Below are 12,690 nucleotides of genomic sequence, written 5' to 3'. Positions count from 1 at the left end.
ATGTACAAAAACTTTGGGAAAGAAACAACTGACGAGTTGATAGTTTGGTCAAAATGGACCAGGACTAGAAAATATCCCTTTCCAGAAGACGGTACATTTAATATGGATAGAATTAAGTGTTTAGAAAAATGTTTAGAAGACAGAGACCCGAAAAAGAAAGGTGAAAAAGGGGTTAAGTGGGCGGCATTCTCAGATTGGAAAAAAGAAGCAGAATCAAGACACGAACAGAGTAAAATGGCCAGTAGAAATACTAAACAAGATATAAAAATTAAGCAAATGTTAATAAAGAAACAGCCGCCGTTAGCTGTGCCATTATATCCTGCCCTACCCACTGCCCCGGATGATGATGATGATTATTTCATAGGACAAATGCGAGCCCCGCGAAACCCCCTGGCTTATCAGGAGCAGGCACCCGCACTGCCTGAGAACGAAGGAGACCCCGTTAATCCTTCAAGGCAATGATCATCTCCAACAAGAGAGAGTCTAACCACCTCCCCTTGACATTCAATGGCATTACCATCGCCGAATCCACCACCATCAATATCCTGGGGGTCACCATTGCCCAGAAACTTAACTGGACCAGCCATATAAATACTGTGGCTACAAGAGCAGGTCAGAGGCTGGGTATTCTGTGGCAAGTGACTCACCTCCTGACTCCCGAAAGCCTTTCCACCATCTACAAGGCACAAGTCAGGAGTGTGATGGAATACTCTCCACTTGCCTGGATGAGTGCAGCTCCAACAACACTCAAGAAGCTCAACACCATCCAGGACAAAGCAACCCGCTTGATTGGCACCCCATCCACCACCCTAAACATTCACTCCCTTCACCACCGGCGCACTGTGGCTGCAGTGTGCACCATCCACAGGATGCACTGCAGCAACTCGCCAAGGCTTCTTCGACAGCACCTCCCAAACCCGCGACCTCTACCACCTAGAATGACAAGAGCAGCAGGCACATGGGAACACTACTACCTGCACGTTCCCCTCCAAGTCACACACCATCCCGACTTGGAAATATATCACCGTTCCTTCATCGTTGCTGAGTCAAAATCCTGGAACTCCCTTCCTAACAGCACTGTGGGAGAACCGTCATCACACGGACTGCAGCAGTTCAAGAAGGTGGCTCACCACCACCTTCTCAAGGGCAATTGGGGATGGGCAATAAATGCTGGCCTCGCCAGCGACACCCACATCCCATGAACGAATAAAAAAAAACACACAAGTGAGCACGAGCAGACACTGGTGGCAGGGGCAAATGTGGAGAGTCCGCATCGGTGGGAGAACTCCTCTCCAAGCTCTGCTCAGCCGAATGCAGATGCTGAACCCTGGGGTCCATCCTTTAAAAGGAGAATGATCGAGGGACAGCAGCACATTTGCAAGGTGCTGGAACAGGTGCCACGTGCACTCTCCACAATAGCGCAGAGGATGGAGGAGTCCAACTCCTGCATGAGTGGAATGGTGGTACAGGTACGGGAGGGAATCTCTGAGATACTGTCACAGGGACGTAAGGGCATCTCTGAGACAGTGTCACAGGTAACTGCGGCAACGTCTGAGACGGTGTCACAGGTATGTGCGGGAATGTCTGTGACGAAGAGAATGGCAGCCTCCGTTGAGCTTCAAACCCGGTTCACAAATGAGTCCATTCAGGCCCTGACAATGACCGTTCGGACTCAGGGTGAACAATATTCTGCCACCTTAAATAGGCAGACAGAAACTTTACACTGGGCTTCCAAGGCATCACACATATCCTCCAAACTGTTCTCCAGCAGAGTGGTAGGAGTGATGTGGGCCTGGTCCTGGAGAGGGATGATGGTGAAAGGGGACATGGAAGAGAGAACGCCACTCAAAGCGCTTCCACGTCTCACCCGTTGCCCCCCTCTCAACCAGTACCCGCAATGCTGCCTCCTCTCCAGGTGGCCGAGTCTGCCCCTGCACAGGTGCAGGTGGAGCAGTCTTTGGAGGGGCCCTCACGGGCTCCAAAACCCAGAGGGCGTAGGCCGAAAGCATCTAAACAGTCAGGGCATGAATATGAGCAACCTGCTACTACCTCTGCTGCAACCACAGGGGATGCACCACGTAGAAGTAGTCGTAAGAGAAAGGCGAAGGTTTTGTATGCACGAAGGGTATGCACAAGGATGTTTGACAGACTGTCATGTTTTTCATTTATATTTGCTTTTTGTTAAAGTCACATTAAATGTTATGATTGTCACCACTACTGCCACGTCTTGCCCATTCTTGACTGGCTTTTATGATAGGGCCCTTTCATGAGGTTCACCATGAACGGCGACACTTGATGTCACCCATTGGCTCACTTTACAGTGGGTGTATGTGTAGTTGCAGGACTGTTTTGTGCAGGGAGGGGCCGGCGGCCTGGTGTGGGTACTGCTCATTCCAGGTGGTGTGACGACTGGACTTTTCACACTTTCTGATTTTAAGAGAACTGTTCGCATATGAGTGACTCCCTGGCCTCATGAGCAGCCAGGTGAGCCGCTGATCTGGCCATGGGTTCCTCCTCCTCCTCCTCCTCCTCTTCCTCCTCCTCAATGTGGGTGGCAAATGTGGATGGGGCCACCTCAAGCGGCTTCCCTCACTGTTGTTCCATGCACGCTGTAATGCGTCCCACTCTGTCTGGTGCGTATTGAAGCGCTCCCCCAGAACGATCAAGGCACCTAAGTCGCATCTTGAGCAGCCCTATAGTATGCTCAATTGTCGACCTGGTGGCGATGTGGTTGATGTTGCTCGGTGTTGGGGTTCCTCAGAGGTGTCATGAGCCATGTGTGCAGGGGGTATCCCTTGTCCCCAAGAAGCCAGCCCTTAAGGGTGTTCGTGCGTGGAAGTGAGCAGGATGTTGGATTCCCAGAGGATGAAGGAATCATGGCAACTGCCAGGGAATCTAGTGCACACGTGAAGGAATCTTTTGCGGTGTTCACAAATGAGCTGAGCATTGATGGAGTGATACCCCTTTCTGTTGATGAACAGCCCTGGCTCGTGTGGAGGTGCTCGGATTGCGATATGGCTGCAATCGATTACACCGTGCATCCGTGGGAAGCCAGCCTAGCGTGGAATCCCACTGCCCTCTCCATCTGGCTGAGGTTGTCCATGGGGAAATTGACGTAGTGCGAGGCTCTGCGAAACAAGCAGTCGGTAACCTGCCTTATGCACTTGTGTGCAAACGACTGAGAGACCCCGACGATGTCCTCGGTGGCACCCTGGAACGATCCTGAAGTGAAGAAGTTAAGGGCAGTGGTGACTTTGACAGTGACGGGTAATGAGATGGCGCTCGGCCCAGTTGGGAGCAGCTCGGCATGAAGGAGGCTGCAGATATCTGCGACTACCTGGTGACTCAATCTGAGCCTCTGTATGCACTGCTCCTCAGAGAGTCCAGGAAGCTGCACCTCGGTTTGTAGACCCTGTTGCGAGGGTAGTGCCTCCTGCGACATCGCTCTCTCTGTTGTTGCCCTCTGTGCTCTTGTGCAGGTGCATGTGGCGCAGCACTGTATTGTGGAGCTGCAAATAGTGGAAGTGCACGCCGTGCCTGACGTGGCTGGTGATATTGCTCGTCCTCTGATGTAGTGGTGAATGCAGCCATGGTGCCCCCCATCCTGATGGTGTGAGTTTGAGGGGGTCCGAAAAGTTGTTAAATATGTGTGAACAGAAGAATTGTGAGTGGAAAGTAAGAATTTTCAGTGAAAACACAAAGATCTCGCAGCCAAAAGTTTGTGTGAAAGAACTGATTGCCCTACAGCAAGAACTCACCTTTTCTCCCCATCTGTCAAACAAGCATTTGAATGTGCAACTGGCTGCCGGCTGAAACACATCCGGTAGAACATGGAGTGTTTCCCACAGCACGGGAAACAAGCTGAGGATGTTTAAAAATCGGACCCCTGCCTCAATGTGCACAAAATTAAGTGACTTCAAGTACTTCAAATATCTACATAAGTCTCTTAATTATCATCCCGCCGGCTTTAATTGCTGGGGGGACTTCTGCATTCGGGAGGCACGCACACCCAGATGTGTCAGTGGGGAACCTGGAAGTCTGCGGGTTGGAGCCAGATTCTGAACCTGCTCAGGATTTCCGCGATTTTCGGAGCCTCCCCCGCCCCCAACACACCTGCAACTTCACTCGAAAATCCATCCCAATGTACTTGATACCAGTGAGGATAAGGACGCAGGCTGCAGGGTGGACAGCCAGAAAGCTAACCATGGCATTGTGGAGCAGGAAGCAGTCTAAGGTGGGGAGGAGCAGAAAATAAAAGGTTGTAGTCATAGGAGATTCTGTAATTAGGGGGATAGATAGCGTTCTCTGCAGTCATGACCGAGAGTCCAGGAGGGTGTGTTGCCTACCTGGTGCAAGGGTAAAGGATATCTCGGAGCAACTAGAGAGGAACTTGGAAAGAGAGAGGGAAGATTCAGTTGGGTCCATGTTTGGACCAATGACATAGGGAAGAAAAGGGAGGAGGTCCTACTAAGAGAATATCTGAAGTTAGGAACTAAATTAGAAAGCAGGACCTCATGGGTGATAATCTTGGGATTACTACCTGAGCCACTTGCCAGTTGGTCCAGGGATAGACAGATCAGGAAGGTGAAAGTGTGAGAAGGAGAGGTTTCATTTCATGGGACACTGGCACCAGTACTGGAACAGGAAGGAGCTTTACTGTTGGGTCGGGCTCCACCTGAACATGAATGTGACCAATGTCCTAGTGGAAAGAATAAATAGGGCTGTCAATAGGACTTTAAACTAGTAATCTGGTGAGGATAACATAAGTCTGAAGATAAAAGAAATAGGAAATGAGAGTAAAGGTCAGACCAAGGTAAGGAATAAGGGTAACATGAATGGCCAGGGAACAAATACAGTTAAAGAGCATAAATACAAAATGACTGTTAGAAATAAAGTAAAGGGAAAAATTATTAAAAACAAATTGAATTGCCTGTACAGCAATGTGCACAGAATCCGAAAAAAATGAGGGAACTGGAGGCGATAAATTGTAGCAAGGAGCCAGATGTAGTAGAGATAACTGAAACATGGCTACATAAGGAAAAGGACTGGTTGTTAAATATTGCAGGATATAATGTATTTAGAAAGTACAGGGAAGGAAGCGGGGTGAATGGGGGATGAGTGGTGAGTAGCTGTACTAATTAGAGACAACATAATGGCAATAGAAAATAGGGACATAAGTAACATTATGATAGAAACAGAATCCATATGGATTGAGACAAAGGATAAAAAGAGATTGATCACGTTAATAGGAATATTTTCTAACCAAATATGTAGGAAAATCTATGAAATGAGTAAAAAACATCAAATAATAATCATGGGAGATTTCAACTACCCCCAAATAAACTGGCAAGAAGAGGTTGGGAAAGGGGAATGGAGTTTTTACAGCGTGTACAGGACTCCTTTCTTACCCAGTATATGAAAAGCCCAATAAGAGAGGAATCACTGCTGGATCCAGTAATGGGAAATGAACTGGAGCAGATAAGAGAAGTAAACATAGGGGAACATATAGGCAATAGCGATCATAACTTAATCGGGTTTAAAATATTGATTGAGAAAGACATAAGTAAGACAAAGACCAAAGCAATAGATTGGCAAAAAGCTAATTTTGAGGACATAAGAGTGGAACCAGGGAAGGTAAACTGGAAAATAAATAAATTGATAGACAAAGCGACAGAACAGCAGTGGGAAATATTTAAAACGGTGATCAATAGAGTTCAGGAGAAAAATATTCCTCTAAAAAGCAAGAACAAACTAGCCAATAATGAAACACCATGGATGAATAAAGAGATATGGGTAAAATTGAAACTAAAAAAAAATCATACTCGAAGTATATAGACAATAAAGGAGAGGGACAAAAGGGAATACGAAGAGATTAGGGAAGAAGTCAAAAAAACAATTAGAAACAAAGAGGAAATACGCAATTAAATAATCAAAGAATACAAAAAGAAATACAAAAAGAGCAGCACAGGCGTACTTAAAAATGAGGTGCCAACCTGGTGAAGCTACAACTCAGGACTACATGCATGCTAAACAGCGGAAGCAACATGCTATAGACAGAGCTAAGCGATTCCACAACCAACGGATCAGATCAAAGCTCTGCAGTCCTGCCACATCCAGTTGTGAATGGTGGTGGACAATTAAACAACTAACAGGAGAAGGAGGCTCTGTAAACATCCCCATCTTCAATGATGGCGGAGTCCAGCACGTGAGTGCAAAAGACAAGGCTGAAGCGTTTGCAACCATCTTCAGCCAGAAGTGCCGAGTGGATGATTCATCTTGGCCTCCTCCCGATGGCCCCACCATCACAGAAGCCAGTCTTCAGCCAATTCAATTCACTCCACATGATATCAAGAAATGGCTGAGTGCACTGGATACAGCAAAGGCTAAGGGCCCCGACAACATCCCAGCTGTAGTGCTGAAGACTTGTGCTCCAGAACAAGCCACGCCTCTAGCCAAACTGTTCCAGTACAGCTACAACACTGGCATCTACCCGACAATGTGGAAAATTGCCCAGGTATGTCCTGTCCACAAAAAGCAGGACAAATCCAATCCGGCCAATTACCGCCCCATCAGTCTACTCTCAATCATCAGCAAAGTGATGGAAGTTGTCGTCGACAGTGCTATCAAACGGCACTTATTCACCAATAACCTGCTCACCAATGCTCAGTTTGGGTTCTGCCAGGACCACTCAGCTCCAGACCGCATTACAGCCTTGGTCCAAACATGGACAAAAGAGCTGAATTCCAGAGGTGAGGTGAGAGTGACTGCCCTTGACATCAAGGCAGCATTTGACCGAGTGTGGCACCAAGGAGCCCTAGTAAAATTGAAGTCAATGGGAATCAGGGGGAAAACTCTCCAGTGGCTGGAGTCATACCTAGCACAAAGGAAGATGGTAGTGGTTGTTGGAGGCCAATCATCTCAGCCCCAGGACATTGCTGCAGGAGTTCCTCAGGGCAGTATCCTAGGCCCAACCATCTTCAGCTGCTTCATCAATAAACCTTCCCTCCATCATAAGGTCAGAAATGGGGATGTTCACTGATGACTGCACAGTGTTCAGTTCCATTCGCAACCCCTCAGATAATGAAGCAGCCCGAGCCCACATGCAGCAAGACCTGGACAACATCCAGGCTTAGGCTGATAAGTGGCAAATAACATTTGCATCAGACAAGTGCCAGGCAATGACCATCTCCAACAAGAGAGAGTCTAACCATCTGCCCTTGACATTAAATGGCATTATCATTGCCGAATCCCCCACAATCAACATCCTGGGGTTCACCATTGACCAGAAACTTAACTGGACCAGCCACATAAATACTGTGGCTACATGAGCAGGACAGAGGTTGGGTATTCTATGGCGAGTGACTCACCTCCTGACTCCCCAAAGCCTTTCCAACATCTACAAGGCACAAGTCAGGAGTGTGATGGAATACTTTCCACATGCCTGGATGAGTGCAGCTCCAACAACACTCAAGAAGCTCGACACCATCCAGGACAAAGCAACCCGCTTGATTGGCACCCCATCCACCACCCTAAACATTCACTCCCTTCACCACTGGCGCACCGTGGCTGCAGTGTGGACCATCCACAGGATGCACTGCAGCAACTTGCCAAGGCTTCTTTGACAGCACCTCCCAAACCCGTGACCTCTACCACCTAGTAGTTTAAAGGCAGCAGGCACATGGGAACAACACTACCTGCACGTTCCCCTCCAAGTCACACACCATCCCGACTTGGAAATATATCGCCGTTCCTTCATCGTTGCTGGGTCAAAATCCAGGAACTCCCTACCTAACAGCACTGTGGGAGAACCTTCACCACACGGACTGCAGCGGTTCAAGAAGGCGGCTCACCACCACCTTCTCAAGGTCAATTAGGGATGAGCAATAAATGCCGGCCTCGCCAACGACGCCCACATCCCATGGACGAATAAAAAAAAATTCTACAGACATACAAATAACAAAAGAAAAATTAGGATGGGGATCGGGCCACTAAGGGATGCACAAGATAAATTCACAGGTAATGACAATGAAACGGCAGAAATATTGAATAGCTACTTTGCCTCTGTATTTACCAGGGAGACTAACAAGGTGGGCATGACATTAGAAGAAGAGATCAAAAAAGATATTAAAACATTTAAGCTAGACAGGGGGAGGTAATTGATAAACTAATCAAACTTAGAAAGGATAAAATCAGTGGTCCGGATGGATTGCATCCACAAATATTAAAAGAAGTTAGGGAAGAGGTCGCAGCGGCACTATTATATATATATATAAAAATTCATTAGAAAAGAGAATAGTGCCAGAGGACTGGCAGACAGCTAATGTGATTCTATATTAAAAAAGGGAGATAGAACAATTCCAGGGAACTATAGACCAATTGGCTTAATGTCAGTGGTAGGAAAGATAATGGAATCTTTACTCAAAGATGTAATAGAAAGACGTCTAGAAAATGAAAATATAAAGAAGAATAGTCAGCGTGGATTTCAGAGGGGAAAGTCATGCTTAACCAACCTTATTGAATTCTTTGAAGAAGTAACAGAAAGAGTAGACAAGGGTAATGCAGTAGATATTTGGATTTTCAAAAGTTTCTTCGATAAGGTACTGCATAGTAGACTCATGACTAAGATCAAAGCATGTGGAATCAGGGGACATGTAGCAGAATGGATAGCAAGCTGGCTACAAAACAGAAAACAGAGAGTAGGGGTTAAGGGTAGCTACTCAGACTGGCAAAAGGTGGGATGTAGTGTTTCACAGGGATTGGTGTGGGACTACTCGTGTTCACAATTTACATTAACAATTTTGATTTGGGAATTGGAAGTACAATTTCAAAATTTGCGCAAGACACCAAATCAGGGGGTATAGTTAATACAAAGGAGGAATGCGTCAAAATTCAAGAGGACATGAATAAACTTGCAGAATGGGCATGTAATTGGCAAATGAATTTCAATATAGATAATGTGAGGTGGTGCATTTTGGTGGGAAGAATAAGGAGGTCACATACTGCTTGAATAATAAGCGTCAGATTGGGATATAGGAGCAAAGAGATCTAGGGGTACAGATATACAAATCATTAAAAGTAGTGACGTAGGTTAACAAGACCATAAAGAATGCAAATCAAGCACTGGGATTCATTTCTAGAGGGATAGAATTGAAAAGCAGAGAAGTTATGTTAAAATTGTATAGTACCTTGGTTAGACCACACTTGGAGTATTGTGAACAGATCTGGTCTTCATATTATAGAAAGGATATTGAGGCATTGGAGGGGGTGCAAACAAGACTCACATCGATGATACCAAAACTAAGAGGATATACTTATCAGGAAAGGCTGGGGCTCTTTTCTCTAGAGAAGAGAAGGTTGAGGGATGACCTGATGGAGGTCTTTAAGATAATGAAAGGGTTTATTAAGGTAAATATAGAGAAAATGTTTCCATTCGTGAGGGAATCCAAAATTAGAGGTCATAAATAATAAAATAGTCGCTAATAAATCCAATAGGGAATTCAAGAGAATCTTCTTTACCCAAAGAGTGGGAAGAATGTGGAACATGCTACCACAAGTAGTTGAGATAAATAGCATAGATACATTTAAGGGGAAGCTAGATAAGCACATGAGGGAGAAAGGAATAGAAGGGTACGCTGATAGGTTTAGATGAATTAGGGAGCGAGGAGGCTTGTCTGAAGCATAACCGCTGGCATAGACCAGTTGGGCCGAATGGCCTGTTTCTGTGCTGCAGTTTCATTGTAACTTGATGTAACTCGAGGACTGAACAAAGCTAATTTGGAGTTCACATCAACAGAAGTCACATTGCTAGCTGCTCAGTCGATAAGAACCAATACTTTAAATTGTAAAGTAATAAGAACCTGAATAGCCTGTGGTGCAAGTATTTTCCAGAAGGTTTGCAGAATAGAAAGTGTTTAATTGCTACGAAATAGAAAGATCCATATCTACCAAGATAAAATCTCTCAAGAAAGAAGGGAAAATTGTTATATATGCATCAATACAGGTCGCAAGCTGACAGAATAAATGCACAAATCTTTGTAACTCTTTCCTACCCAGAATGTCTAGAAATTTCCATTAACTTCTGACACAGAGCAGAGGCATCTGGCAAGGAGACAAATGAAAACAATTGAAGTTTGGACAGACGAACAAATTCTCTGAGATGGATTATTTAAAATAAAAAATGATTGAACATCAATGCAAGTAGATGTTACAGATTCAAACCTGCTGAAGTGCAACCCAAGGTGGAGCTGCTACTGATTTTGTCTCCTTCCTGCTAGCTGGATACTTCGTCCTTGGACCTGAGGTCTCAGCCAAAACTGACAACTTGCCGCCTGGAAAAATCTAAGTGTCAATGCCAGTCAAAGGTAGGATTTAAACTCAAATCTCTGGGTTTGTGACACAACACACTAACATACTGGATCACTTGTCCACCATGGTGTTTTGAATACTAATATAATGCAATATTACTTTGGCCAAGCATTGCACCATTCTGTATTTTGAAAAAAATCAAGAGAAATATCCTAAAGTAATCAGATCAAAGAATCTACCTCTTTGAGAAGAAGCTAAATCCAAACTTTTTCAAACGCCTCTTGTTTCTCGGATTTCCAATTGCTTCATGGTTATTTTACTGGAAAAAAGCTTCCAGAATTTTCAACAAAATCATTTACTTATCTGGTAAGTACAGTTTCTCAGTTTTTCCACAAGCCCGTCAGTTATAGAAACCGACCGATTTTCATTTCCATTGAAATCAGGCGGTTTCTATAATGGGCGGAAGATCCACAGTGCCAGTTTTATGCCTGGATGGCAAGTTGAAAATCTGCCTCATTGATGGCACTGGACTTCAGCCCAGACTGTCCCACTCTCATGGTTGGTGGAGGATGCTTTGCAGCAAGTACATGAAGTGGGAAGAATTTTTTTCACCATAAACTTGGCTGTTCATGAATTGAGTCAAGTACTTCTCCATTGTGGGCTTACTAAAATTTTACTGTTTGATTCCTGAGTGTTAAATTGCTGGAATTTCAGCAGGTGTACAATGTACAGATGATCTGCAGACCTTAAAATGAGAAATGAAAACTCAGCAGCTGACACTTTCTGGAACCTTAGGAATGAGTTCTGAATTGAAGTGGAGACTAAATTGACCCGTGCTGGGTGGTTTTGTTCTTCTTCCAGAATTTTGGGCCCTCTGAAGAAAATTAAACTGCCACCACAAGCCAACTGTGACTTGGCAACCATTGCAGTAAAATGTCTCCTAATTAATGTCGGGATCACTTATCTGAGGTGTCACTTTGTTAAACTTCATATGAAGTTCAAAACTGGAGGGCTGCATATCTTCATTTATCACTATATATAACAACTGAGTATATATTTTCTAACTTTCTATTCTTTGAGAAAACAAGGCAGAAGCACATGATTAATAATGAGATTAGTCCTAAGAGTGACAGCAACAAAATAATGTAATAAGGATGAGTATTACAATAAACTGAAGCGTGTATCAAAAATACACGCATTGGATGAATAAAATTCCTGGCTCTAGGTTGACCAATCATAAATAGTGAGGGGACTGAAAAAGCCGAAGGGATTACTAGATTTAGATGTGCGTGAGGTCTGGACCAGTGGGAGATTAAAAAATCACTTCCATCTTTTGGTCACAAAGCATTTACTGAGGTAAACCTATTAAAATCATTGATCAGTGGCTGGTTGAGTTAACAATGGGACAGCAGGTATAGAAGAAAAAAACTGATATTGAAAACCAAAATAAGGGAAAATGTAAGATAGTAAATGAAAGCTAGATATCAATGAGTGAGTGATAAAACCGTGACATTATTTTTAGGTTCTGGCTTGCTTGCATAAAAGGCAATTTTAACTTGTGAGCTTGTCTCAGTTAAACCAAACAATATTTGAATAAAATGTCACCTAAGTAATACTGCTTGAATAGGTCCACCACCTCCAGTGTAACAAAATAAAACAAATCTACAATCAGCAGCTGACTAATCTGCATCCTAAAAATACCAATCTACAATTGATCTTAAAAAACACTAAGAACAAGTCACTGGAATAATGCACTGTTAAACACAATGGAATTGCCCACCAAGTCTACATTGGGCATTCCATGTCAGAAATACTTTTGCTGTAAATCTAATGTTGTCAATGTAGCATTCAGGTCATGCTAACTTTGGGGCAGAGCCCCTTTGTTCTCGTTGATATGGTCATGATACATTACGTCACTTGTACTAGAGTTCCCTACCAACAGGGTTACTGTTTTGAAGCACTTTAAATACTGTATAAAACCCCTAACAATCACTTTCAAATTATGCATAATCTTTGGAATGGCCCACTTTGTGTTTAGGAATGATGACATCTAAATAATATCACCCAGGAAACAAGCGCATCACTAAGTCTGCAAGCAAGGCAGTGGACTGACTTCAACATTCAGCAACAATATAGTCATGCCAGATTATTACCTGCTGTCTGTTTTGTTGCTTACAAACAAAAACAAAGCAGCAGATCCCAAGCCATCCAGTCGAAGGGAAAATATTATTCTTTGAATTTAATGTTGAAGATTATATTGTCTCATTAAAACTTGCAGGGAAAAACAAAATGTATTTAATTTTACTTTTTCTCATTTTTGTTGGCAACAAAAGCCATAATATTTTACATATGTAACATACTCTGCCAGACAAATAACATCGGAAC

At 44.1% G+C, this 12,690-nt stretch overlaps 1 protein-coding gene and 1 long non-coding RNA gene across 2 annotated transcripts in view; one reads left to right on the top strand and one right to left on the bottom strand.

Annotated features, from left to right (window-relative positions):
- LOC137324714 (uncharacterized) overlaps positions 1-12,690 on the top strand; it is a 56,037-nt gene that overhangs the window by 4,662 nt on the left and 38,685 nt on the right. Inside the window, exon 2 of the long non-coding RNA XR_010963710.1 lies at positions 10,054-10,361. This is a non-coding gene — a long non-coding RNA (uncharacterized lncRNA). The remainder of the gene's footprint in view (positions 1-10,053; positions 10,362-12,690) is intronic.
- lcorl (ligand dependent nuclear receptor corepressor-like) overlaps positions 1-12,690 on the bottom strand; it is a 286,193-nt gene that overhangs the window by 244,204 nt on the left and 29,299 nt on the right. The gene's annotated exons all lie outside the window — the stretch shown is intronic.

This window comes from Heptranchias perlo, chromosome 1 (assembly GCF_035084215.1).
Source record: "Heptranchias perlo isolate sHepPer1 chromosome 1, sHepPer1.hap1, whole genome shotgun sequence".
In the NCBI taxonomy this organism is placed as follows: Eukaryota; Metazoa; Chordata; class Chondrichthyes; order Hexanchiformes; family Hexanchidae; genus Heptranchias; species Heptranchias perlo.
This window is presented reverse-complemented; position numbering and strand designations above follow the sequence as displayed.